General features: G+C 35.4%; 1 long non-coding RNA gene and 3 pseudogenes across 1 annotated transcript; 3 read left to right on the top strand and 1 right to left on the bottom strand.

The window, feature by feature from the left end:
* The first annotated feature begins 4,772 nt into the window (after positions 1–4,772).
* On the top strand, positions 4,773–11,958 carry LOC120203748. Its single transcript, XR_005523894.1, has 3 exons — positions 4,773–4,783; positions 9,379–9,389; positions 11,842–11,958. It is a non-coding gene; the product is annotated as an uncharacterized LOC120203748 (long non-coding RNA).
* On the top strand, positions 5,608–8,675 carry LOC120203747 (annotated as a pseudogene).
* A 228-nt stretch (positions 11,959–12,186) lies between the features above and the next one.
* LOC120203675 lies at positions 12,187–12,825 on the top strand (annotated as a pseudogene).
* Positions 12,826–14,303: 1,478 nt separating this feature from the next.
* On the bottom strand, positions 14,304–18,784 carry LOC120203746 (annotated as a pseudogene).
* Between the last annotated feature and the right edge of the window lie 8,847 nt (positions 18,785–27,631).

Raw genomic sequence — 27,631 nt, 5'->3', positions numbered from 1 at the left:
TAATCCGCTTTCAACTCGTTCATACGCATTCTACTAATTCCATCTTCAATTGCACGAACAATCTAAATATGTCTTGTTTCAGTGCAATGGCTAGTGAAGCATTCATAGACTCGCACCTTTGTGTTGAGCGAATATTGGCAAAGAAATGACCGGTTAGATATGCTTGTGCCCATAAGTGTGTATTTCCTTCTCAATCACCCATGGATGCTTTTGGACGTTGAATTCTGAAACAACCGAATGCCATTGAAAATCAAATTCCTTGGTTGTCCACCAGGAAGCCATGCATTTTGAGAATGCTGCTGTAAACTTTGGGTCACCAATGTTAGCTTGTGCATTGTGAGAAAGATGCCAAGAACATAATCTGTGCTTAGCATAAGGGATAACAGATTTGATAGCCCTCTGTATTGCCCTATCCCCATCGGTTATAACGGAAATAGGTGATTATTCATCATGGCTTCTAAAAAATCTGTAGCACCCACTCGAAAGATTGAGACGTCTCGTCAGCGATTATGGCAGTGGCAAACACAATTGTGTTATGGTGATGATTGACACCACAATAGGCATAATTGGTCGACCATACAAATTATCTTGTACGTTGTGTCGAACGCAATTACTCACCGAAGCATGTGTAATCCGATCTCGATGTAGAATCCGACCAAATAAGATTATACAATGCCCCCGATTCGTCTACGAGTATGTCATAAAAAACCGGGGGATCATCATGTTTCTTATAATCAAAGTAGGCAATAAGCGCATTCACATCCCCATCGACGATTTCCTTTGCTTTACCTCTTTGGAGTGCATTGTAGAGGTCTTTATGTGTAAATCCAACATTATGATAGCCCCTGCCTGCTGCGTTAAATAGTTCATTACTTGTGACGTGCCAACACCGACCTCTTTCAATGTGTTGCCTCATCGATATCAGCCTTACTTACAGCTCTATTAGAACGCATAAATGGTGTCATAGCAGGTGTGCACAATGCATGATTATGTTTCTGATCAGACTTACTTATAACCCACTGATCGTTTGTATTTGTTGCTGTAACTACGACTCTAGCCTTACATCCTGTTCTTGTGACTGGCGTATGAGCACGTTGACGATCAACAGTATTGACTTTTGATACTCGAAACCCTTCTTTGGAACAACAAAATTCTTGTGTCTTCACATTCCTTCCACGTCAAGCCGTGTTGTTCCCTTACGTGCACTAAACCATGTTCCCGTGGGAATCCTTGTAAAAGTACCAAGCTTGATCACGTGAACAGAAGAGCTGACCAACCAATCTGTCAGATTCATCAACATTATGTACTTCATGGCATTCTCGGTTGGCCTTAACATTGTCTACATCAATATTATCCATGGCAAAAATTTTGTTGTGCAAGTTCAGTGCTCCAGGAGTTGATGGAGATGTAAGCAAATGTTCATTTTGAACATGTTTCAGTCGTGCTGCTTTCGATAGGATGTGGCATTGGTAGTGGTAGTTAAAGGGTGGGTAAACATTAAATTCGCAGTACATATTTAGGTATGTACAATAACTACAAGTATATATTATCATTAAATTTAGGTATGTACAATAACTACATATTTAGGTATATACATCTTTTGAGTGAGTTTCTAATGATTTATTTTTTACGTTACGATATATATTATTATTAAATTTAAAACAATAAACATATATATTACATATTTATTATTATCTTTGGTTAATATTGTAATTTAATTCTAAATATTATTTTATAAAACAACAAAACAATCAAATAATTTTTTGTGCAAATGAAATTATTAAATTATATTGTAGGTGGAAAACATGAAACACTATTAAAAAAATTGAAACATAAATTACAAACTTAACAAAGTATCGATCATTTTTATAAAAAGTATGGACACTTTCAATATAATAGGTAAAAATATGATGTAATATGTAGCGCTTATATAATGTAATAGGTATCGTTTATATAATGTAATAGGTAGTGGTTATATGTAAAGTATCTATCCTTTTTATAAAAGTGTATATTTTTCACTGTAGAAAACATAATTTAAGGTTATCTTTTGAGTGAGTTTTAAGATATTAATTAGTAATTATAGGCGTCTAATGATTATTTTTTACGTTACGATATATTATTATTAAATTAAAACAATAAACATATATATTACATATTATATTATCTTTGGTTAATATTGTTAATTAAATCTAAATATTATTTTATAAAATATCAAAACAATCAAATAATTTTTTGTACAAATGAAATTATTAAATTAATATTGTAGGTGAAAAACATGAAACACTATTAAAAAAATTGAAACATAAATTACTAACTTTAAACAAAGTATCGATCCTTTTTATAAAAAGTATGGACACTTTCAATATAATAGGTAAAAATATGATGTAATAGGTAGCGCTTATATAATGTAATAGGTATCGTTTATAATGTAATAGGTTAGTGGTTATATGTAAAGTATCTATCCTTTTATAAAAGTGTCTATACTTTTTTTACTGTGAAAAAACATAATTTAAGGTTATCTTTGAGTGAGTTTTAAGATATTAATTTAGTAATTATAGGCGTCTAATGATTTATTTTTTACGTTACGATATATATTATATTAAATTAAAAAAAAATAAACATATATATTACATATTATTATTATCTTTGGTTATATTGTTAAATTTAAATTCTAAATATTATTTTATAAAATATCAAAACAATCAAATAATTTTTTGTGCAAATGAAATTATTAAATTAATATTGTAGGTGGAAAAACATGAAACACTATTAAAAAAAATGAAACATAAATTACATAACTTTAAACAAGTATCGATCCTTTTTATAAAAAGTATGGACACTTTCAATATAATAGGTAAAAATATGATGTAATAGGTAGCGCTTATATAATGTAATAGGTATCGTTTATATAATGTAATAGGTAGTGGTTATATGTAAAGTATCTATCCTTTTTATAAAGTGTCTATACTTTTTACTGTGGAAAACATTAATTTAAGGTTATCTTTTGAGTGAGTTTTAAGATATTAATTTAGTAATTATAGGCGTCTAATGATTTATTTTTTACGTTACGTTACGATATATATTATTATTAAATTAAAAACAATAAACATATATATTACATATTTATTATTATTTTTGGTTAATATTGTTAAATTTAAATTTTAAATATTATTTTATAAAATATCAAAACAATCAAATAATTTTTTGTGCAAATGAAATTATTAAATTAATATTGTAGGTGGAAAACATGAAACATACTTAAAAAAATTGAAACATAAATTATATAACTTTAAAAAACGTATCGATCATTTTTATAAAAAGTATGGACACTTTCAACATATTATAATAAAATAGGTAAATTTACAATACTATCGGTATAAATATACCGGTTTACTTAGAAAATAGGTAAATATAAGCGCTACCTATTACATTATATAAGCACTACCTAGTATGTTATTGTAATTTATAATATTTCCGGTTAAATAATATAACATAACCGGTCCAAATTTTAACCAATCACTTATTTAACCGATCACGCTGTATATTAGCCATTTTTTAGGCGTCGCACCGTAGAACTACCCAGATCTATCGCAAGAATCCGACATGACTTAAACCAGTGATTGTGGCAAAGATTCTTCACGCTTAATAACTTTTTTATTGGGTAAATTTGTATTTAGTCATCCACCTATTTTTTTAAATCAGACATGTCATTACGGTTTTATTCTGTTTTGGTCACATGTCGTTAAAAAATAAACAAAACTAATAATGTGGTAATTTTTTAATGATAACTTGATATTATCTTATGGTAAAATATTAGTATCATCGTTAATTTTTGGGTAAATTATATGTTTAGTATCCCCCAACTATCACTTTTATTTTATTTTAGTCACATAACTATTATTTTTTCAAAATCATACCTAAATCTAACTTTACATTTTAGTTTCATTTGGGTCGCCCGCCATTAAAAAATTAATACAACTGCTAACATATATTTTTTTATTATTTTCAATGATGTGTGACATTACTTTATGATGACCGTTAGCATCACTACTAATTTTTAAACAGTGAGTAACTAAAATAAAATCAAAAAGTAACGTTAGGAATGATTTTGAAACAAAAAATAATCGAGTGACCAAAACATAATAAAAGAGATAGTGAGATACTAAACGTATAGTTTATCCTAATTTTTTCAACGTGACCAAAATAGAATAAAACATAGCACTAAGTATGATTTTTAAAAAAAATTAGATGATCAAAATGGGTGGGTGACTAAATACATATACCTTTTTATTTAATATATAAACAACAAAATAAATAACTTTGCAAATACTATGCATTGAAAGGCCAAGATATAATATAGAAAAACAAAAAAGGCCAAGATATTACCCAATGGTAAAGGCAGGGAATCATATGCCTTACTTAACCCTTCAAAACTGTTTCTGAAAGCTTTGAGTGATATGTTAATGGCAACTCATATATATATATATATATATATATATATTAATTAGATCCTTTAACAAAACTTTTGTTAAGAAGAAATTTATCCTTTCTTCATATATATTTTTGATATGTTTATGGCAACTTCATATATATATATATATATATATATTAATTAGATCCTTTAACAAACTTTTGTTAAGAAAAATTTATCCTTTCCTTCATATATTTTTAATTGCATCCTTAACAACACTTTTGTTAAGAAGGTGATTCAACCTGCAATTTCTCCTTTCCTTCTATATATATTTTTGTTTTCTTTTTTCTGTCAGCTGATTGGCTCTTGCATGTGCTGGTTTTCCATGACAGTTTCAGCACTTGTATATTATAAATTCTATACAGCATCAATATAATTCTGTTAAACCCAAGGTTTTATTTTCTGGTAAAATTGACATTTTTCTTGAGCTGTACCATCAATTGCGGGCTTTGGACCTTGTAAGTGTTTTTTTAAAAAAAGCATGGGTTTTCTGAATATTTTTTTCGCAAAAAACCTACTGCTGTTCTTATCATCCTTCTTTGTAATTGTTATTTGACAATTTTAGTAAACCCATGTTGGTTTCATCCTTAGAATTGCATGGATTTCTTCTTGATTGCTTCTTTTTCATGTTTCTTCTTACCTTTGTTGGCAGGTGGTGGTTGAATCTTGAATTCATGATAATTTGAGACAGGAAGTTTAGATTTTGTCTAGTTTCAGACATGAAGGAGGTCTTGTTGATTCCCGGATTCATCAGAGCATTTTGATTTGTTGAGTCTTTGGTTCCTATGCATCCCTCTTTTAGTCATCTGCAGCACTGGGATGTCTCAGCTTCTTCAAATTCATCTTCTTTGAAGCCAAAGTTATAAATATTGGAGCTTTGTTCACATTGAATTCAGTCATTGGACAAGCAGCAAAGCCTGCAATTAAAGCTGCCATTGATGATGTCAACTCCAACCCAACATTCTTAATGGGATTCAATTGAAACTCGTTGTCCGCGACACAAATTGCAGTGGATTTTTCGGAACCATTGAAGGTATGTTTTTCTTATATATCCTTCAATTTGTGCCTAAAATGTCTGGTACTGATGATTTATTGATGATTACTGAACATTAGTCTGTTGGTCTTGTTTTGTGTAGCTTTGCAGTTAATGGAAAGTGATATTGTGGTTGCAATTGGTCCACAATCGTCCGGAATAGCTCATGTTATCTCCCATGTTGTTAATGAGCTTCTGTCCCGCTTCTTCATTCGGAGCTACGGATCCGACTCTTTCGTCCATGCAGTATCCGTATTTCCTCCGTACTACTCACAGTGATTACTTCCAGATGTATGCCATTGCGGATATAGTTGAATACTACGGCTGGAAGGAAGTGATAGCCATATTTGTGGATGATGATTATGGAGAAGTGGGGTGTCTGTTTTGGGCGATGCCTTGGCGAAAAAGCGTGCCAAGGTTTCGTATAAGACCGCCTTCAGCCCGGGATAGTGAAAGTAAGATTACTGACTTGCTTGTTGAGGTTAACCTGATGGAGTCTCGAGTTTATGTAGTTCATGTTAATCCAGACACTGGTGTGAATATCTTTCTGTTGCTAAGTCTCTTAATATGATGGATGATGGCTATGTTTTGGATTGCTACGGATTGGCTTCCTTCATACTTGGATTCGATGCAATCAGTTGATTCCGAAATAACGAATCTTTGCAAGGGTTGTCGCTCTCCGCCATTACACCCCTGATACTAATCTTAAGAAGAGTTTTATGTCTAAGGGAAGGGAGTCGGTTCTGCAGGTTTCAATTCGTATGCACTTTATGCTTATTTCCGTTTGGTTGCTGCGCACGCCCTCGAGGTTTTTCTAATGAAGGTGGAAATATATCTTTCTCTTATGACCGAATTTGCATGATACAAATGGCAGCATGCTGCATTAGCATCTCTTCGTGTGTTTAATGGTGGCGAACAACTTCGTCAAACACTTCTGAGGATGAACTTCACTGGTCTAAGCGGTCAGATTGAGTTTTAATCCGGATAAACATTTAGTTCATCCTGCATATGATGTTCTTAATGTTTAGGACCGGACGCGTAGAATTGGTTATTGGTCGAATTATTCTCACCTCTCGGTTGTTCCCCCAGAGACCTTATATCGAAACCCCCCCAACTCTACTGGCAGTCAACATCTTTACAGTGTAATATGGCCTGGTGATACTACTGCAACGCCAAGGGGATGGGTATTCCCTAACAATGGGCAGCCTCTGCGAATCGCTGTACCCAACCGAGTAGGTTTAAAGAGTTTGCGTCGAAAGACAAGAGTCCTCAGGGTGTTAGAGGATTCTGCATTGATGTCTTGAAGCTGCGATAAGCTTGCTCCCATATGCTGTCCCTCACACATATATGTTATTCGGAGATGGTAAAAGAAATCCGAGCTACGATGACATTGTCTACAAGGTTTCTCAAATGTAAGTATCTGCTTTAACTGTATAGCTTAGCTGGTAGGCCTTTGCATTTACTAATCTGGTCTTGTGCGAAGGTTTGAAGCTTTAAGTCCTCTGCTCAAAATCGATGTTCTAGTAACTATCTTGACTTGCCGCTTTCTTCTTTAGGTATATGATGCTGCAGTTGGGGATATTACGATTGTAACGAACAGGACAAAGATCGTGGACTTTACGCAGCCATATATGGAATCCGGACTCGTTGTTGTTGTGCCAGTGAAAGAGGCCAAGTCAAACCCTTGGGCTTTCCTCAAGCCATTTACTAGAGAAATGTGGTTCGTCACTGCCGCATTCTTTCTCTTCGTGGAGCTGTAGTGTGGATTCTGGAGCACCGGGTAAACCATGAATTCCGTGGTCCTCCCAGGCAACAGCTTATAACAACTTGCTGGTTAGTCTATTTACATCATAGGCAATCCTCTTTTCAATATATGCTCCATCATACTAGTGTGCATTTCATGGTTTCGTTCATGTTCACTGAGGCTGCAACACTAGGATCGGATTTGTTGTGAACGGCACGGTCACTGTTTATTAGAGTTACTTTCTAGCTCTCTAGATGCATATCATAGTGACTTTGTTACATATTTTTCTCTGATTCCAGGTTTAGCTTCTCGACGATGTTTTTTTCTCCCACAGTAAGTAAACTATTATAGCCCTCTGGCTTCTGTTTATGTTATTATCTGTAATGTTTCAAGCCTTCAACAAAACTCAGTGCTAGAATCTCTTATATCCTTTTTTGCTTCGGCTTATTGCAGGAGAAAACACGTGGCACTTTGGGACGATTGGTGTTGATCATATGGCTATTTGTAGTTCTGATTATTAACTCGAGTTACACTGCTAGTTTGACATCGATACTTACCGTGCAGCAGCTAACGTCAGGATTCAAGGGATCGATAGCTTGATCTCGGTACCGAACCTATCGGAATCCAAGACGGTTCATTTGCATTGAACTATTTGGTTGACGAGCTCAATATAGCACAATCTAGGATAGTTAAGTTAAAAAATCCAGAAGCATCTCAGGGCCCTTAAGCTTGGACCGAAGAATGGCGGAGTAGCTGCCATTGTGGATGAACTTCCTTACATTGAACTCTTCTTATCGACCACCAATTGTTTATACAAGATAGTTGGCCCGGAGTTCACAAAGAGCGGATGGGGCTTCGTAAGTATCAACACTAAACTTCTAATGTTGATTTTACGTCACTGCAACTCTAATTTTCGCTTCCGAAATGTAATCCGATGTAGTTGTCATTCGCTCTTCCTGGTTTCAGGCTTTCCAAAGGGACTCCCCTCTAGCAGTTGACATGTCGACTGCGATCCTCCAACTCTCCGAGAACGGTGATCTCCAAAAATACATAACAAATGGCTGACGCACGGCGAGTGCTCGTCGCAAGTCAATCAAGTTGATGAGAACCAACTCTCCCTTAACAGCTTTTGGGGCCTGTTCCTCATTGTGGCATTGCTTGTGTATTGGCTCTTATCATATTCTTCTATAGAGTCTTCACTCAGTACGCAGATTCAGCCCGAAGACGAGGAAAGCAAGGTGGAGGCGATCGAACCTTCGAGGTCGAGTCGACGATCCATCCGCTCGACGAGCTTTAAGCAGATAATTGACTTTGTAGATAAGAAAGAAGCGGAGATTAAGGATATTGAAGAGAAAGAACAGTAACGAGAGCAAACAACAGAACAACCAAAGTTTCTCAGATGGTCAAACAAGTTCACCCTTCTTAGGACAAAAAAAAAGAGAAAAAAAAACAGTTTTGATTTGATCTGTTGGAGCTTCAATCTTCCTTTTTTCTGTGTTTATATTATAGATTCATACAAATTCATAACCAACGATTAGTACTCCATCGCTTAGGCTTATTTTCAATTTTCAGACACAACTTTTTTAGGTAGAAATGGGGAAAAAAAAAAGAACATTGGCCTCAATTTGTGTCATACAACAATGTAATAATGTTAGCTTAATGAAAAAACTAATAAATTCAGTCCTTACTGTTTATAATATTTGTCAATTTAATCCTAATTCTTTTTCTTTTCATCTCTTTGTCAAATTGTTTTGATTTTGAATACTACGTAATTTATTATAGAATGATTCTTTTAATTTAATTTATTATATTCATGATATTATGATTCAAACATAAATATTTTTTAAATATTTTTTTAAAATATATCATTTAATCCTATTTCACTGTTTGATATTTACAAAATTCCTTAAATAAATTGATGTATACTCACTTCCTCTATTTGATCTGAGTATTTTTAAATATTGGTTATTTTTTTCCATCATTGCTTCAAATTCTTTTAATTTTTCCAACGCTTCTATTTTTTTTTCAAGATATAAATCCAACATTTTCTACTAAAATCATCATAAAAGTTAGGTAATATCTGTTACCGCCAAGCGATGAGATGTCTAAGGACAAGCTATATCTGTGTAGTACCTCCAACGGTCTTGGGGCACGCCATGATGTACTAACTTCAACGCTTTATCTGTGTTTCTTTACTTTAATGCAGACCTCACATAATTAATTTGGAGGGCTAATCTCTAGCAGTCCTTTCTAGGTGTGTAAACGAGCCAAGTCGAGCTCGAGTATCGCTGAGCTTGACTCGACTCGAAACTCTGTAATGCAGCTCGACTCGACTCGAAAACTCGAGCTTAAAATTTTTAAGCTCGGCTCGAACTTGAAATCATGAATTGAAGCTCGTGAGCAGCTCAAAAAGCCTCGAAATAAAAAAATTCTTAAACTTAACTAAATTGAAGCCTCAAACTCGAACTCGAACCTGAACCTTAAATACTTAAAAGTCTTACTGTATATTTTAAAAAAAGCAACACTTAAATGTTAATATTAATAATTTATTTTTTTAAAAATAAATCTTATATATTATATTTTCGAGCTGCTCACGAGCTTTTCGAGTCGAGTATCAAGTAGCTCGTTTTGGCTCGTTAAGAATTCGAGTCGAGCTCGAGTCGAGTACATTCGATCCGAGTACATTCGATCCGAGTATTTATCGAGCCTTGACCGTCAATCTCAAGTCGATCTCGAGTAGCTCACGATCTGTCTCGTCTCATTTACAGTCCTAGTCCTTTCACCATACTTGTTTTCGATAATAGCTTCTAGCCCAAAAATCCAAGATGTTTATATCATAGATCACAACCATGAATCTTTAATCACATTCTACATGCATCTAACTTCACCTATCTCATATCGATGGTAAAGAGGCGATTCTTAGTCATATCAACCTGAACAAATCAATTTTCCTTCTTTATTTTTGATGGCAAGTGAGCGATTTTTCATCTATACTTCATATCATTTTTTCAAGAGTTGACTAAGACTGATGATATAGTTTTTTTAAAGTAGGTACATAATAACATCTGAGATGTACTTTTTTCACCATTTTTCTGAGTAATCATACTTCGCCTTTTCCTTTGACATCTGCGTGCAAGTCATCAGCAAAAGATACTCAACCATGGATTGTTTCATCTAACTTCACGAACAATTCATTTCAATAACACATGTGGTTGCTAGCACAATTATCAAGATACCAAATATTTCCTGAATTCTTCATTTACTTTGTAAGTGAAAATATATGAGATTTTCCATTTTATCTTATTCATATGTGACCATGCTTTTTGCAATTATAATATTGTACATGTGATTTATTTCCTTGTTGATATCTGCATTGACCTCGACCTCTAAACCCTTGTCCACATCTTGATGTATGGTAATTTTCACTTGTTTGAGTGGTGTCATATGGTCGACCACCCGTCCTCGTGCTCCTCGTCATCCTTTGTATATTCCACGATAACCACCACGATTTTCTCGACCTTGTGTGTAGCTACTGCTAGCTTCTCCTTAATTGAAATTCATCTTGCTTTGCAAGACTTGTTCTAAATTTGCAGTATTTTATTTTGCTTCATCTTCTGCTCGTGGGCTTGGAGTGAACCCACAAGCTCATCGATTGAAATTTGAGATAAATCTTTCGATTTTTCAATTGCCACGACCACGTAATCAAATTTTTTCATCGCTCTAACCTCGTCGAGTGATTCACCATTTCTTTGCATTTCATTTACTATCACTTTTACACAACTAATGTATCATCGACGTTTTTCGTTTTTTTTTTTTTCATTTTTAACATTTCAAACTCAGCTCTAAGAAATTGTAACATTTTTTTTTTGTGTTTTTTTCGGCACCTTAGAGAGATTTTTGTAAAATCTCACACGCTTGTTTTTACGGTCTTCGCATTGGAAATTTTTTCAAATGTAGATTCATATTCTCCTTGAAAAATAACAACGTTCTTTTATCTTTTTTTCGGGATTCCTTCAATACCATCTTTCTTCATTGGTCATGGTTGCATTTGCTGCTCCATTTTCGGTTTCGGTGTAACTTTCTTCGACGACATCCAACAATCTTGGGAACCTAATAATGCCTTCATTTGAATATTCCAATTGTCATAATTCGTCTTTGTCAATCTCAGGATTTGTGGTTGAATCATATTGGCCATGTTATCGTTGCGTAAACTCGAATCAAACTCTAGATACCACTTGTTGGAAGTGTAGGTGGGCACTCGGTGGGTTTTATAATTCGCATGCTATTATTAATACGAACCAAAATACAAAAACGATACAAACACTAGCTACGGCTAGTTTACAAACACAACCCCGCTATTCAATTTGCTTAGCTTCACAACTTATCTCTCAATTTTTTTTCACTCGTATAACATACATTAACAATCTAACTTAAACACATATATATAAAGTTAGTAACCGACTAATTGAAGCTGCCACTTTCTTCCCGAAAATTCTTGCTTGTTAAGTTTTGGTTACATGACCAAAACTTTTCATAGTTTTTGTTGTCACTCTTCAAATATTATGTAATTTGTTAAGTTTTGGTTAAATTCAGACGGCAGTACTAGGAGAGCTGATTGGATCGCAGAAGGCATCAGAGAAGTTGGTGCAAACGCATGCAGTATTCATGGGAGTGGGAGCCTTAGCCATGATTCGAGGACTGATTCCACAAGGTTCCAACCATAATTTTGTAGACTTGTATTTTGTAGAAGTCAAAAAATAGGAGGAAGAAATCAAAATTGACAAGTATTTTGATTGCAACGGAGCCGCCGAAAACGAAAAACAATTCCACTCATATCAGAATGAATTTTTTATTGGTGTCGTCAAACGTGGCGCTGTTCACCTAATCAAATATTAATACATCGAATCAATCGTAAAGCTTTGCAGGAGAAGAAGAGTGGATCACCATAGCTGGAAAAAGAAAGAAGATGGGATTCATAGGAAAAGTGGTGGATGCGATTCTGTTGCTAACATTCTTGTCCGTTTCGTTGGTGCCACCGTTGTTGGACGCCCATCTTTTGCCGGAGTCTGTCGTCCCGGACGTCCTGGTTCGTTTGTTCAAATTGTATACGATCGAACACCAAGATTTTGCTGCTGGAGCAGCCTGCTTTTTTCATGGCACTCATGAAGCTCGAGCTTATTTTCACGTGGCCGCTGGCTATCATCAACCTTTATGGCTTGAACTCCAAGCCTTGGTTCAAATCCACCTGCCTCATCTTCGGTTCCGCTCTTCTTACCTCCACGGTAATTTAATCTCAAACTCGGTCTCGTTTTCAGACCCTTTGTTTTTTTAAAGCTCAATTCTTCTAATTACACTTTGTTCAACTCTACTAAAATTTTCAGACGGCTATGGTGGGAGACATGCTTGGATCCCAGAAGCCAATGGCTGATAAACTGGCGATGATGTACTCGCCTTTCATCGCACTCGGCTTCCTTGCTGTGTTGCGAGGGCTGCTTTTGCCGTCGACCAAGGCTTCTTTTGCCAACGGACCACCGGCTTCGGCTATGAAAAAGAGGGCTTGAGGTCAGGGATGGATCAAAAGAGACCGTTGGATACAATTTTCCTTTGAAAATTTTATAAGTTCAAACTCTTAATATAAAATCTTGCGTCATCCTAATTAACTTAATGATTTTCGAATGATCATCGTCTTCTTCGTTGAAACAATAATTGGGATATTACTCTGTTTTAGTCAATGTACACAAGGCAAGCTCAATAAGGATTGAAATTTCCAAGTACAAAATTTACAAATGTATTATCAACCTAATGGTACATAAGTGTTTCTTTGTCATGTTCACAAAGTTTTACCTTAAATTTGTACTATTTTTAAAATAAAATGTTTACTTTAAATTGTTTGATTTATGAGGGATAATTAATGCATTGGCTATTTTTTCATTTTTCTTTTTCTAAATTATACTTATGGATCATTGATTTTTAATATGATAAATTTTCGTATAAACTTTATTTTAATAGTATGAGATAAAGTATTTTTTTGAATTAATCACTGGTATTCGATCTATTGACCGATTAATCCAGATCATGTACTGCAGAGGCGAGAACGACCCTCCAACCCAGTTTTTTTCGCAACGTCTGAAAATTTTAGTAGAGTTAAAGAGTATGTCTCTCCCTGTATATTTGAATATATGAATGAGAGAGTAGACATGTTTAGAGCACTTACAAGCACAATTTCCACACTTTTTTTTCAATATTTTAATATAAAAAGTATCGATATCATCCCTTTAATATATATTTACGTTCATACCTTTCCCTATAGGTTATTGAAGTCACTTATGCAGACTTTTACTTGGATAATCAAACTAATTGACAAATGAAGGATGCGCATTTAAGTTTAAAAATTATCCATCATTAAATATATATATATATATATAAAGAAAGTACACTCGAAAATAATTATGTTTCTTGCATTTCATTAATTATATTACATGGGACACAACAATGAGAGTAATATAAATGTTATTGGTTGTCGGAAATGTCAGCAAAAGCTTGCAATAACAAAGTAGTTAATGAAACGATGAAATAAAAAACATGTAATTAATATTTAGAGAGTTGTATTTATGTCGAAAACAACATAAAATCATGTTTCATTGTTTTTATTTTACGTTTTTGCAGGCAGACAATTGTATACCTGAAGCCATCTTTGCATTAATGTGTTGGAAGCATTACTATTGTGCAATAATTCTTATGATACTAACATGTCAAAGATGGATGCGTTAAGAGTCTTCATAGAGGAATTTAATTGTCCTTTTAATTCGTGTATGTGATTATAAGATATATTTTAATTTTTTTAATTATTGATAACGCATGCACAACTTACAAACATAACTATTCGAACTCAAATTTTTAAAGAAAATAACTCTTTTTTTTATCACGGATATCAATAAACAAAGAGATGTAGGGATATTAGAAGCAAATCCATTTAAAAAGTCTCTTAAAATGGATAAAAGAAAAGGAATTGTCTGCTAGAAAATTACAAGACATAAAGGGAAGTACAATCCTTGTTTACTTGTAATTAAAACACATAAAAGTCATTTGCATTCACTTAGGAAAATAATATTTTTTTTTCTTGGGAAAGTCAATTCCCGAACCTCTTAACTCTTGAACACTTGATGAATTTTGGTTGGGTCAGCTTAATTTCTAAGCAACCAAACAAAACGTTCATGCAAGGTGCGCTCTTGACTTCTCCCCCATCTTCAATAGTTCCAAAATTCTTCTTAAATTTAAGTACATTCCCCCTTTTTCCTTCTGTTACTCACTGCATCAGAAAAGAAGAAAGACAAAATCAAATAATGGATATCTCGAATGTCTGGAAGTAAACCGGTCGTAATTTTTAGTTAACGTACCTTGCTAGCTAAATTATAAAGCTTCTGGTAGTTCATGCGTTCTCGCATGAAAGGGAAGCCTTTATCCTCTCGACGGTGCAAGCGATCAAGTTGTTAACTGTTGCAACCGATCCGAGAGAGTTTCGCCGTAGGAACCGAGTCCACCAAAATCTGAAACGCAACAGTCAGAAGCGATCCACCGGAGCCACTAATGGCATCTGTCACACCAGAAGTTCCACCGGGGAGAATAGCGAAACCCGAGGGAAGAAGAGCAACGTAGTCGGGGTCGCCACCATTTAAAACCACATTCATTGAGACAATGTCGACCGGAGCATAGATTACAAACGAAGATGTTGCATCAGTGCAACTCTCTTGTAGAATCAGCATGTTGGTTTGGCTTGAATTTGCACTCTGCATATAATTATTCCATACATTTTGAAGATTAAGGTAATAATATTCTAAGTGAAAATCCCTAGAATATGGATAAATTTAATCAAAGATCGACTTACATTGACTCGAAGTAGTGAAACACAATTGCCTGTATCTCTTCCATTAGCAATGTGAGCCATTTCTTGGACAACTCCGCCATTAGAAAGAATGTCCCACTGCATCCAGGAGAGACCAACATGTACTATATGCAAAACCATATTTATATATATATAAGTTCCTTTAAAAGGATTGTAGTACCTCATTTCTAGAATTCTCGTCTCTGAGGAAATCGCCATTTCTTGGACAACTCCGCCATTAGAAAGAATGTCCCACTGCATCCAGGAGAGACCAACATGTATATATGCAAAACCATATTTATATATATATAAGTTCCTTTAAAAGGATTGTAGTACCTCATTTCTAGAATTCTCGTCTCTGAGGAAATCGAATACCCTCTTTGGTGAAACAGGAAGCCAGAAGGAAGTTGCAGCACTTAGCACAATCCCGGGAGGTCTGCCGGGATCATCGACACTCTTTCGGGTCATTACCCTTACATCGGCCCCGGTTCTGATAGTGGTCCATGTGTGAGCGGTTGAGGCACTCACCCCGGCACAGAAACTGATCACCATACGATCAGCTAGCTTCAGCATGCTCTTCCTCCCATCTTGATTTGTATCACTAACCAATATCACAACATTAACAATTAGCATTCCATATTTATACTTATTCATAGATTTTAAATTTGGTTGTAGCATTATATGATTAGCATTACCCCCAGCGTCAACATAGGAATGTTAGTAGCCATGAGACTTGCGAGCCTCTCGCATTGTCGGTCCAATGTAGCAATCCAACGTCGGGCTCCAAAAGCATGACCTGAACTTACTAGCTGCTTGTACAGATCGTGTACGCCTCTATCGTCGACTTCGACATGTTCAATCATGTAACCTTTGAGTACCCGTTGGGCATTTCTTCAATCAAGCATCCAGATGGTCTTCGTCGGCATCTCACTGTCGGATTAGGGCGTAAATGATCCAATGAAACATCAACTACAGCCCATGTTCCTTCTGCATGTTGTTTGCAGTATCTTACGTAATAATCTCACGAGTGGGAACAAGTGGTGAAGGAACTTGGAATTCAGCTGTCATCTGTGAAATTAAACATCATAGGAATTGAAATGTAACCAAAAAATGGAGTAAATTAGCAATTGGAAAGTATTATTGAAAACTTACCCACTTGAAGAGCTCCATTATTCCCTGCAATCCCTGTGATAGAACATCCAAAGTAGAAGCCTTTGAACTATGGCAGCAAACACAGTTGACCACTGGTGCTGAATTCCAATTCAAAAACCCAGAAATTAGAGCTTAGAAGCTAACACTCTTTTGATGGTGTATTATTATAAAGAGCTTACCACATCCATGAGAATCTCGACGAGGCTAATGTGATTCATGATTAAAACACAAGTTTCTTTCGAAGCTTCACATTTGAAGCTGGTAGGCTTCGGCCCCATTCCCTAGGAAAAGTTCTAACATACTCTTCTTCATTAAGCACAGAGGTGAGCCATCAAGACTGGCCATCCATAAGGGTTCACCATCTGAGCCATTCTAACGAGTTCCTCCATTGCTGCAACCGCAAGCTCGATAATCATTGGCTTATCGGCCTCGGCAGGTGCATTTATCGACCGAAGAGTTCCCCGCCACTATACATCTCACCGGAGCCGGCTTGTGAACCAAATTCGGTGGTCGAGGAGGAGTCATAGGAGAGAAAGAAGAGGATAGCTCACCACTGGCTTCCCAACGTACTTTGCTGCTATTGCTGATATACGATCAATCTGCAATGGACTCGAGAACAATACCATTACGAATACACACACATATATTTACACTAATAACTTGATACCTCTTCTCTTAATCGAGCATTTTCAAGCCGGAGATGATGTTCGTCAAAGGACATTTGTCCTACAACAGTAGGACCTCCACAATTAGGGATGAAGCAGTGCTAAGAGCTTCCCTATATCTCATATTATCAGCCCTAAGCTTTTCGTTCTCAGCTCGAAGCTGCGAGTTCTCTTGGCGTCATGCTGAGTCTGTAGAGAAAAAGCACAGACGTTTTAAACACAATAAATGAGCTAAGCTAGCTCGGTTAGAAGATTAAAGAAAAACCTTCATTGGGTGCGTTTGTTTTGGAACCAAAACTTCACTTGCAAAGGCTCTAACCCTAACACACGCCCAAGTTCCTTCCTTTGCTTGTCATCTGGATGAGGGCACTCTTTGAAAAACCTAAAACCCAAGGAACAAAACTTTGCCAAAAGTAAGCTTTTTTATGATTTAAAATGTTTAATCAAATGGTTTTTTTTTTAAGCTTACGCCTCCATTCTTGAATCTGTTGCAGGGTATGTCGATGGTAACGCTTCTTTTTGTTGGGACGAGGATCTGATCGTCGTCCCCAGAGATACCTTCATGATTCTCGCTACCGGATTTGATCGTACTGTCGAATTCTTCGTCTCTCATTCGGGCAATTTCACTTTCCGAAGTGTTTTGGTCATCTCAAAAGGGTGAAGTTGACCTTCCATCATGTTGTTATTAGGCTGCTGGAACATTATACTACAGATCTTTAAGATTCCGAAGCTTATGGTTTAATGGGAAAATTTGTTTTCTCACTCAAAAAACAGAGCCAAAATGAACAAGCAACCCCATGAAAACCATTTGAGCGTTTGGATTTATAGTAAATTGACTAAATAATACGCGTTCTCAAATATCGAGATTGATTTTGCTTCGAAGAGTCAAATAAGACCCTAACAAAGACCAAAAATTACTTTGCAAAACGCATTTTCTCGAGTCCCAAACAGCGGATAAGGGGAGAAAGATATGTCAAGTTTTAGGTTATTGAAGAAATGGAAATTTGAGAAAGACCCCATTAATCTATGAAGGTCAAAGAGTGTGAAAAAATGGTAAAAATCTGGGCTACAAATTGATCATAAAATCAAAACAATATTAGAGAACTCAATTTCTAACCTGACCAAGGGTAAGTGCTGAGATTGTTCCAAAACCAACATTCCCGTTCCCACTGATCATCGACGGCAAGTTCCTCGCCGGAATCATTACTCCGGCCGGCATATTTCAGAAGCTCAAAAGCCCTAAACGATATTTATTCATATATATAGATAGATAGCTTCTTCATCTTCTTCAATAATTTGATTTAAGTTGACTCTTTATATTCTCCAACAGTGAGAACAAAAGTTGACCGAGGCTTCTCTTTGGCTCTATTTACCTTAAACAATATCTGATTCTTACGTGCTAATATCTATATAACTTCGTCTCTGCATCATTTGGGAATACAAACGTAAGACAAAAAAAGAGGACAGAAATAAAAATAAAATTATTTACATAAAGTTATTTACCTAGCAAAGAACCCTAGAAGCTCCCCGAGGAAGAAGATAAGGGCTTTGTGATCTGTTCTAGAAAGGAGCTGGTTGCCTGTAAACCGCTAAAGGGTGCTTAGAAAGAGGTATAGAGCAAGCTGTTTTGGACTCAAGCTTTAATGGCGTAAGAAGTGCTTAGGGCAAGCAAGAAAGTGACAGATATAGAAGAAGAGAGAGGAGATGAAGGGAAAACTGTGGCAGCGAAGAGTTATTATTGCAGAGCGTATTGCGAGGGTGCAATTGCATTTAATGGGAGGGGGAGGTAAGCTGTAAATGCTATTGAGAGAGAGAGAGAGAGAGAAGAAAGAGAATTGGTCTTTAAAGCTTTAATCTTCCTTCTTCTTCTTCTCCCCTTAGAGAAGAGATTTCTTCTTTGGTGCAACGAATAACGGCTACCAAACTTCATTATTTTTTCATCTCCCCTAACTTCAATTTCTATTACTTCTCATCTTGCTGATTTAGGGTTAGTTTACTTGAGGTTGTTATTGTTAACATTTAGTAATGAATGTCTTTAAGTGCAATCATTCCTAATTTAAGGTCCTATGATTAGATATTTTATGCATGGAAGTCTAGGTAGTTTAGGTATTTTGTTGAGGGATTAAGATAAAATAATATTGCTTTTAGAAAGTAGTCAAATTTGTATAAGGTTAATAGTCAATAATTACGAGATACTGTATTTCAGAATTTTTTTAACTATTAAAAATATAAATACAGCTAACGAGTGTTGATACAAGTGGTTGTAAGGATAAGTCGATTAATATATTAATGATATATTTGAATATGTAATTATTTCAATCATACACATATAATTTTGTAAGAAAATGAAGTTACTTGAGTACTAGGGTTTCGGATGGTACCACAAAATTTGGTATTATCTTTTAAATTTTGTGCGTGGGCCTTGGCAAACTGCCATTCCTCCAACAAGAAGAAATTCTTATAATCCATTTGTATTAAAATTAATTTAATTTAAAATATTTACAAAATGTTTTATATTTTAATAATTTGATAGTAATATTACATAAGCTAGTTACATAGTGTCACTATCATTATTCATTTCATTTGTCGAATTATAAATACATTATTTGCTTGCATCTTCACATTAAATGCCTCTGAACCACACTGCCTCTGCAGTGCCAAAGGGTCATTTACTACTTTCATGCCGCCCTTGCACACATCCTTATATTCCATATCTACCACTTTTATTTTTATTTCTCATCTATTTTGTTTTTCCCTTCAATTTGTAGTTTTATTTGGTATTTCAGTTGGAATTTTTTTTTAAATATTAACATGTTTTTAAATCGAATTTTTCACCTATAATTGGAGTATAATAATTATATCTTCATTCATTTAAGAGATTTAATTTACTATTATTATCATTTTTGATGTAGGAGTTGAATCGAATTATCTCATATTAAACTTAAAAATTATTATTTTATTTTATTAATTTAAAGTATATACAAAATAATATATGTTATGTTGAAAATTGGCACACCATACCAAATTGCATCAATTGTCAACATTATGGGTGGCAATTTGGTGGCATTAATGGGGTGGCAAAATTGGTCAAATTTGACCACCAAATTGTTGAAAATTTTGGATGGTAAAACTATGCAATTAGTCATTGTAATTTAGGATATTTACAAATTAGTCCTTAAAGCTTCACTATAAATACCCTAGCTCATTTAGCTTCAAAACCATCCCAAAGCATTCTAGCTTTCTTCCAATACTAAATTTAGAGTTTCTTGAGAGTTGTTTTCTCCTTTTTATCGAGAGAGAATTATCATTGTTTTCTCCTTGGTAAATCGAAAGAGGTTGTAATTCCTATTTTCTCATAGTGAAATTCTTCTACCGTTGCCCGTGGTTTTTACCCTAAATTTTTAGGGGTTTTCCACGTAAATTTTGTGTCTCTTTTATCTTCATTTTTATTTTCTCAAATTATCAGTTGCGATTTTGCTCTATCCGATAGCCGTCTTCCGCAACAATTGGTATCAGAGCTAGATTAGAGTGTGTAATATCTGCTTATTGTCATTGTGGTTGCCACCAAAAGGTGGATCCTCCAACATAAGAAAGTAAGAAGTTATTACCCATTCTTGAAGGTTCCAAAGAACTATTCACGATAGTGAAATAGTGGGAGCTATCCGTAAACGAAGCAATGGCAACGAAATTTGATATTGAAAAGTTCATGGAGAAATTTCTCATGTGGAAATTGAAGATGAAGGCCATCCTGAGGAAAGACGGTTGTCTAGCAGCTATCAGCGAAAGGCCAGTAGATTTCACACGACGACAACAATGGATCGAAATGGACGGAAATGCTATGGCATACTTTCATCTAGCATTAGCAGATGAAGTATTGTCAAGTATCGAGGAGAAGAAGACAGCTAAGGAGATATGGGATCATCTCACCAAACTGTACGAGGCCACATCGTTGCACAATAAAATTTTCCTTAAGAGAAAATTGTACACTCTCCGTATGCCATAATCTACTTCAGTGACGGAGCACTTAAATACACTGAACACTTTATTTCTCAGCTTACATCCTTAAGCTGTAAAATAGGAGAACAAGAACGTGCTGAACTTCTACTTCAAAGTCTACCGGATTCATATGATCAACTCATCATCAACTTGACAAACAGTAATGTCACCAGTCTAGTCTTCGATGACGTAAGAACAAGGAAGACAGACAAGTAAATCTGCAACAAGAAGAAGCGTTGACAACGATGAGAGGGAGATCAACAGAACGTGGCCAAAGCAGCACTCACAAACATGGTAGATCGAAGTTATGGCTATTGATTCGGAGCAACATATCACATGACCTCAAGAAGAGAAGGTTCCATCATTATGAACTTGTCTCAGGAGGATCTGTGTATAGTTGCAATGATCATGCCTTAGAGATCGTTGGCGTGGGAACCATCAAATGAAGATGTATGATGAACAATTAAAGTTGTTCGAGATGTGCGGCACGTGAAAGGTCTGAAGAAAAATTTATTATCCTACGGATTGTTGGATAATAATGCTAGCAAGATTGAAACACGGAAAGGAATCATGAAGGTGTTCCGTGGAGCGCTTGGCTGAAAGGTGAAAAGATAGCTGCAAACTTGACATGCTGAAGGGAGAGACATTGCTAGAAGCAGAAGCCTCTATTGCCTCATGTAGTTCAGATTCTACAATGCTATGCATAAGAAACTTGGACACATGTCAGAACAAGGAATGAAAGTCCTTATGAGCAAAAGCTACTTCCAGGCTTACAAAGGTATCACTTACTTTATGTGAGCATTGCATAACAAGTAAGCAGCACCAGTTGAAATTCAACACTCAAATTCTAGAGGCAAGAGTGTTCTAGAACTGGTTCACTCTAACGTATGGAAAGCACCAGTTACATCCCTAGGCGAGCAAAATATTTTGTCTCATTTATTGATGACTACTTCAGGAGATGTTGGGTGTACCCTATTAAGAAGAAGTCCGATGTATTTTCAACTTTCAAAACTTCAAAGCGCGGGTGGAACTTGATTCTGGAAATAAAATCAAGTGTTTCAGAACAGATAATGGAGGAGAATACACAAGTGAAGAATTTGATGACTTTTGCAGGAAATAATGCTCAAAAAGACAGTTCACAGTGGTGAACACTCCTCAACAAATGGAGTGCAGAGCGAGGAACAGAACCTTGTTAGAAATAACAAGAGCAATGTTGAGGGATGCATGCCTAGAAAAATCATTCTGGGCAGAAGCAGTCAATACCGCCTGTTATTTGGTGAATCGAGCTCCATCAACTGCAATAGAGCTGAAGACACCAACGAAGATGTGGACTGGAAAACCAGCTGATTATTCAAACCTCCATATATTTGGAAGTATAATGTATGTGATGTACAACTCCCAAGAAATTTCAAGTTGGATCCAAATCCAAGAAATGCAATTCTTGGGGTATGTTGATGGAGTAAAAGGGTATCGCTTGTGGGATCCCACTGCCCGTAAAGTGATCATTAGTAGAGATGTTATATTTGTAGAAGATAATGTAACATCCCAAACTAGGGGTTAGTGACTAAATTGTAAAGTTTAAGAATTTGGTGATTAAAGTAGAAGAATGGATTAGTTCAATGATTTATCTGGAAATAAATCATAAAAGATTTTAGTAATTATAAAAGGTATTAAAGGGCAAAAGGGTCATTTGACAAGAGATGTATTAAATAATGATATATTATAGGGATAAGGATGAGAGATTTTCCAGAAATCTCTCTCTCTTTTCTTTTTCATTTTCTTTTTCCTCCCGTGAAAGCTCCAAGGCAAAGGTAAGATTCCTTGTTAGCTGATGATTTGTGATTTTAAGAGTGGGTTTGATCTTAGGTAATACTTAAGATTATGGAAAGCTTAGGTTTGTCCTAAGATCAAAAGATAAAGGAGATAGAGAAGATTAAAGATTAGTGGTTCTTGAATGAAATCTTGAAATAGAGTTATAATAAGAATGAAAGTTGGATTTAACTTGTCATCAATCTAAGTAGAGAAGTGCTATAATTGGATTTGAAACATGTTGCAAAATTGATGTAATTATTGAATTACATATGGATGATAGGATTTGAAGGTTTAAGATGAAATAAATGAGTATAAATAGGTTTTAAGGATGTGTACTAGTTAAATTAAAAAGGGGATGAAACATGAAGGATTTAATCCAAAATGAATGATTTTCGGGTTCAAGAGGATTCTGGGCAGAGTGCATCGATGCATATCATTGTGCATCGATGCATCAAGGTTAAAACCCAGAATTTGTTTGAAGGTGTATCGATGCATAGGTAGTGCATCGATGCACTCTTTTAAATAGAAAACATCGAATAGGATTTATGCATCGATGCATCCCCATTAAATAAAAACATCGAATGTAATTCGTGCATCGATGCATAAGTAGTGTATCGATGCATCCCGTTATTAATGAACATCGAATGCATTTTATGCATCGATGCACAAGTAGTGCATCGATGCATACCTTCATTAAAAGGGAATTGGCTTTTCTCTTAGCCTAAGAAGTAGTTAGAATATATCAATTGGAATATTGATATGAATCTGTGTATTGTTGTAGAGATAGAACGTGATCCGTTTCAGGACAATTGAGGAATTAGAATCGAATCAAAGCAAAGCTAAGGTGAGTGCAATTTATTTTGTACTTATGTGATTGAATTAACATTGGCTTACGATGAGCCAGTGATGGAGTTATTATGGTAAGAAGTAACTTCTAAATTGTTATGTGATTACCATGTATGCATTATAGAAATAGATGGATGCTATGTTATATGATTTATATGCTTAAGTGAAAATGCAACATATGTATATATGTTATTTGACATGACATGCATGGTTACATGAAAGAAAGCTATGTGACTACATGTATATGTGAAAGAGCTATAAGCTTATATGCACATGTGATATGTGATATGAATTACATGAAATGATTTACGTGAATACATGTATATTAATACATGTGATATGATATGAGATATATGGTTACACATACATGTGTATGACGAAGAGAAAGACAAGTGATACGAAATGTATAAATAAATGCCCATAGTATATGATCGAGAGCTATATAGTTGGCATGCCAAGAGTCGAGGGTTTACCTATGTTGAAAGGAACATATGGATAGTTGCCGAGGATCTTTATGACCTCTGGATAGTTACCGGGGTTCTTTGTAACCTCTGGACAGGTCCTTCGGGACGAATACTGAACGAATGTTCGGTGCCCCATGAGGGGAATTTATACGAGCTGTGGTGACAGTATAGTGCACAACCTCAATGTACACACCTCTATTCTCAATTATACATAGGCAATGAAATTGAAAGACAATGAAGTGAAAGTGATACAAGAAGGTAAGTTGCATGTGTGCATGACCTGATTGTATATTGTTATCATACAATAGATTCATGCATATTGATATGTCATGATTCAATGATATGAATGCATATACATGAATTATATGATGTTATGTGTGTTTCTGGGTATAATGATATATGTGTTATATGATGAGTATATGGTAAGTGGAAAGGATTATTGATAGTGTTTCATATGTTGTCTTTATGTATATGAAATGATATAGGTTATATTATATGTTTTATATGCCTCACTAAGTCTATGACTTAGCGTGTAAGTGATTTACACGTAGGTACCAAGAAACGAGAAGTGAAAGAATAGAAGTGGCAAAGACAGTATCACTACTAAAAGATCAGATCAGAAGTATTTGACAAAGTATTTGGTTATGTATAAAGTGTTGGCATGTAATCATTAAGTACGAGTACTCTGATCAAGTCTGTATTTTAAATAAGTACTTCCCAATTGGTACTCAGATTATGTTATAGAAGGTAATATTGCATACTGCCTTTTAACAGATGACGGTGAGCCATCAACATATCAGGAGGTAATAAACAGCTCAGATGCTTCACTGTGGATGATGGCGATGCAAGAAGAAATCGAAGCCCTTCATAAAAATAATACATGGGACCTTGTGCCACTACCACAAGGAAGGAAGCCAATTGGTAACAAATGGGTCTTCAAAATCAAGCGAAATGGTGACGATCAAGTTTAGAGGTATCATGCAAGACTGGTAGTCAGAGGATATGCTCAAAAAGAAGGTATTGATTTCAATGAAATATTTTCTCCTGTGATTCGACTAACAACAGTTCGAGTAGTTTTAGCAATGTGTGCTACATTGAACTTACATCTAGAGCAACTAGATGTTAAAACAGCTTTTCTTCATGGAAATCTTGAAGAAGAGATTTATATGCTCCAACCTGAAGGTTTTGAAGAAGACGAAAAGAAGAACTTGGTTTGCAGGTTGAACAAACTCTATACGGTCTAAAGCAGGCGCCGAGGTGTTGGTATAAGAGATTTGATTCCTTCTTAGTGCCTTGGATACAACAGACTAATGCAGACCCTTGTGCTTATTTCAAGAGGTCTGGTGATAACGATTTTGTTATATTGCTGTTGTATGTGGATGACATGTTGGTTGCAGGACCCAACAAAGATCATATTGAAGAATTGAAGGCACAACTGGCTAGGGAATTTGAAATGAAGGACTTGGGATCAGCAAACAAGATTCTAGGGATACAAATTCACCGAGACAGAAGTAATAGGAATATTTGGCTTTCACAAAAGAATTACTTGAAGAAAATCTTGTCACGATTTAGCATGCAAGATTGTAAGCCAATTTCTACCCCTCTTCCTATAACTTCAAATTATCCTCCAGTAGAGTCCTAGCAGTGAAGAAGAGAGGATGGAGATGTCTCGAGTACCGTATGCATCAGCAGTGGGAAGTTTAATGTTCGCTATGATATGCACAAGACCAGACATTGCACAAGCAGTGAGAGTGGTTAGTCGATACATGGCGAATCCAGGAAAAGAGCATTGGAATATTGTAAAGATGATCATCAGATACATCAAAGGGACCTCAAATGTTACATTATGTTACGGATGATCAAACTTATTAATCAATGGTTATGTAGATTCTGACTATGCAGGGGATTCGGATAAAAGCAAATCTACTACAGGATATGTGTTCAAATTTGCTGGTGGAGCTGTAAGTTGGGTTTCAAAATTGCAGTCAGTTGTGGCTACGTCCACAACAGATGCAGAATATATAGCAGCTAAACAAGCCAGTAAAGAAGCAATTTGGTTGAAGATGCTATTGGAGGAGCTTGGGCACAATCAAGAGTATGTCTCTCTGTTTTGTGACAGTCAAAGCGCCTTGCATCTAGCAAGGAATCCAACATTTCATTCAAGGACAAAGCACATACGAGTTCAGTACCATTTCATTCGTGAAAATGTGGAAGAAGGAACGATAGATATGCAGAAGATCCATACCAAAGACAACATAGCAGATTTCATGACGAAGGCAATCAATGCTGATAAATTTACTTGGTGTCGATCCTCCTGTGGCCTGTCAGAAACATAAGCAACATGAAAGGTACAAGGTAGAAAGAATGGTGTGAAGATATGATTGTTCCAATCAAATCTTCAAGTGAGAGATTGTTGAAAATTGGCACACCATACCAAATTGCATCAATTGTCAACATTATGGGTGGCAATTTGGTGGCATTAATGGGGTGGCAAAATTGGTCAAATTTGGCCACCAAATTGTTGAAAATTTTGGATAGTAAAACTATGCAATTAGTTATTGTAATTTAGGGTATTTACAAATTAGTCCTTAAAGCTTCAACTATAAATACCCTAGCTCATTTAGCTTCAAAACCATCCCAAAGCATTCTAGCTTTCTTCTAATACTAGAGAATTTAGAGAGTTTCTTGAGAGTTGTTTTCTCCTTTTTATCGAGAGAGAATTATCATTGTTTTCTCCTTGGTAGATCGAAAGAGGTTGTAATTCCTATTTTCTCATAGTGAAATTCTTCTACCGTTGCCCGTGGTTTTTACCCTAAATTTTTAGGGGTTTTCCACGTAAATTTTGTGTCTCTTTTATCTTCATTTTTATTTTCTCAAATTATCAGTTACGATTTTGCTCTATCCGATAGCCGTCTTCCACAACATGTTCAAATATAACTTTCAACTTTTCGACATTAAACTTAAAAATTAATATAAATAAAAATTAAAATAATATTTTTCTGTCTTGATATGACACAATTGATCGGCAAGATTCAATCTTATTAAGTTATTTATTTTTAAGAAATTATATAATACATAATACAACATGGTATACTAATAAGAGAAAATCGCCTCAGTGACCAAAAAAAAGTTATAATATACGATTTTAACCAACTTTTTTTGGATTTGCCAAAATGACCAACAAAATCGCAACGCGAAATAAAAATCGCAACGCGATCCCCAGAATCGCAAATCAGTTTCCAAAATCGCAACGCGATTCTTGAAAATCGCAATGCGATAGTACAAATTCGCATTGCGATTTTCCAAAATCGCAACGCGAATATGAAAATCGCATTGCTTTTCCAAAATCGCAACGCGAATATGAAAATCGCAACGCGAACACATAAATCGCAACGCGTATCCGTAAATCGCAACGTGTATCCGTAAATCGCAACGCGTAGGGAAATCGCAATGCGTATCCGTATATCGCAACGCGTATCCGTAAATCGCAACGATAATACATAAAATCGCAACGCGTATCCGTAAATCGCAACGCGATATTTAAAGCGCCATTATAATCGCTACGC

The sequence above is a fragment of the Hibiscus syriacus genome, unplaced genomic scaffold, assembly GCF_006381635.1.
Source record: "Hibiscus syriacus cultivar Baekdansim isolate YM2019G1 unplaced genomic scaffold, ASM638163v2 tig00010263_pilon, whole genome shotgun sequence".
Lineage (NCBI taxonomy): Eukaryota > Viridiplantae > Streptophyta > Magnoliopsida > Malvales > Malvaceae > Hibiscus > Hibiscus syriacus.
The sequence above is the reverse complement of the archived record's forward strand: the minus strand, read 5'-3'. Positions and strand labels throughout refer to the sequence as shown.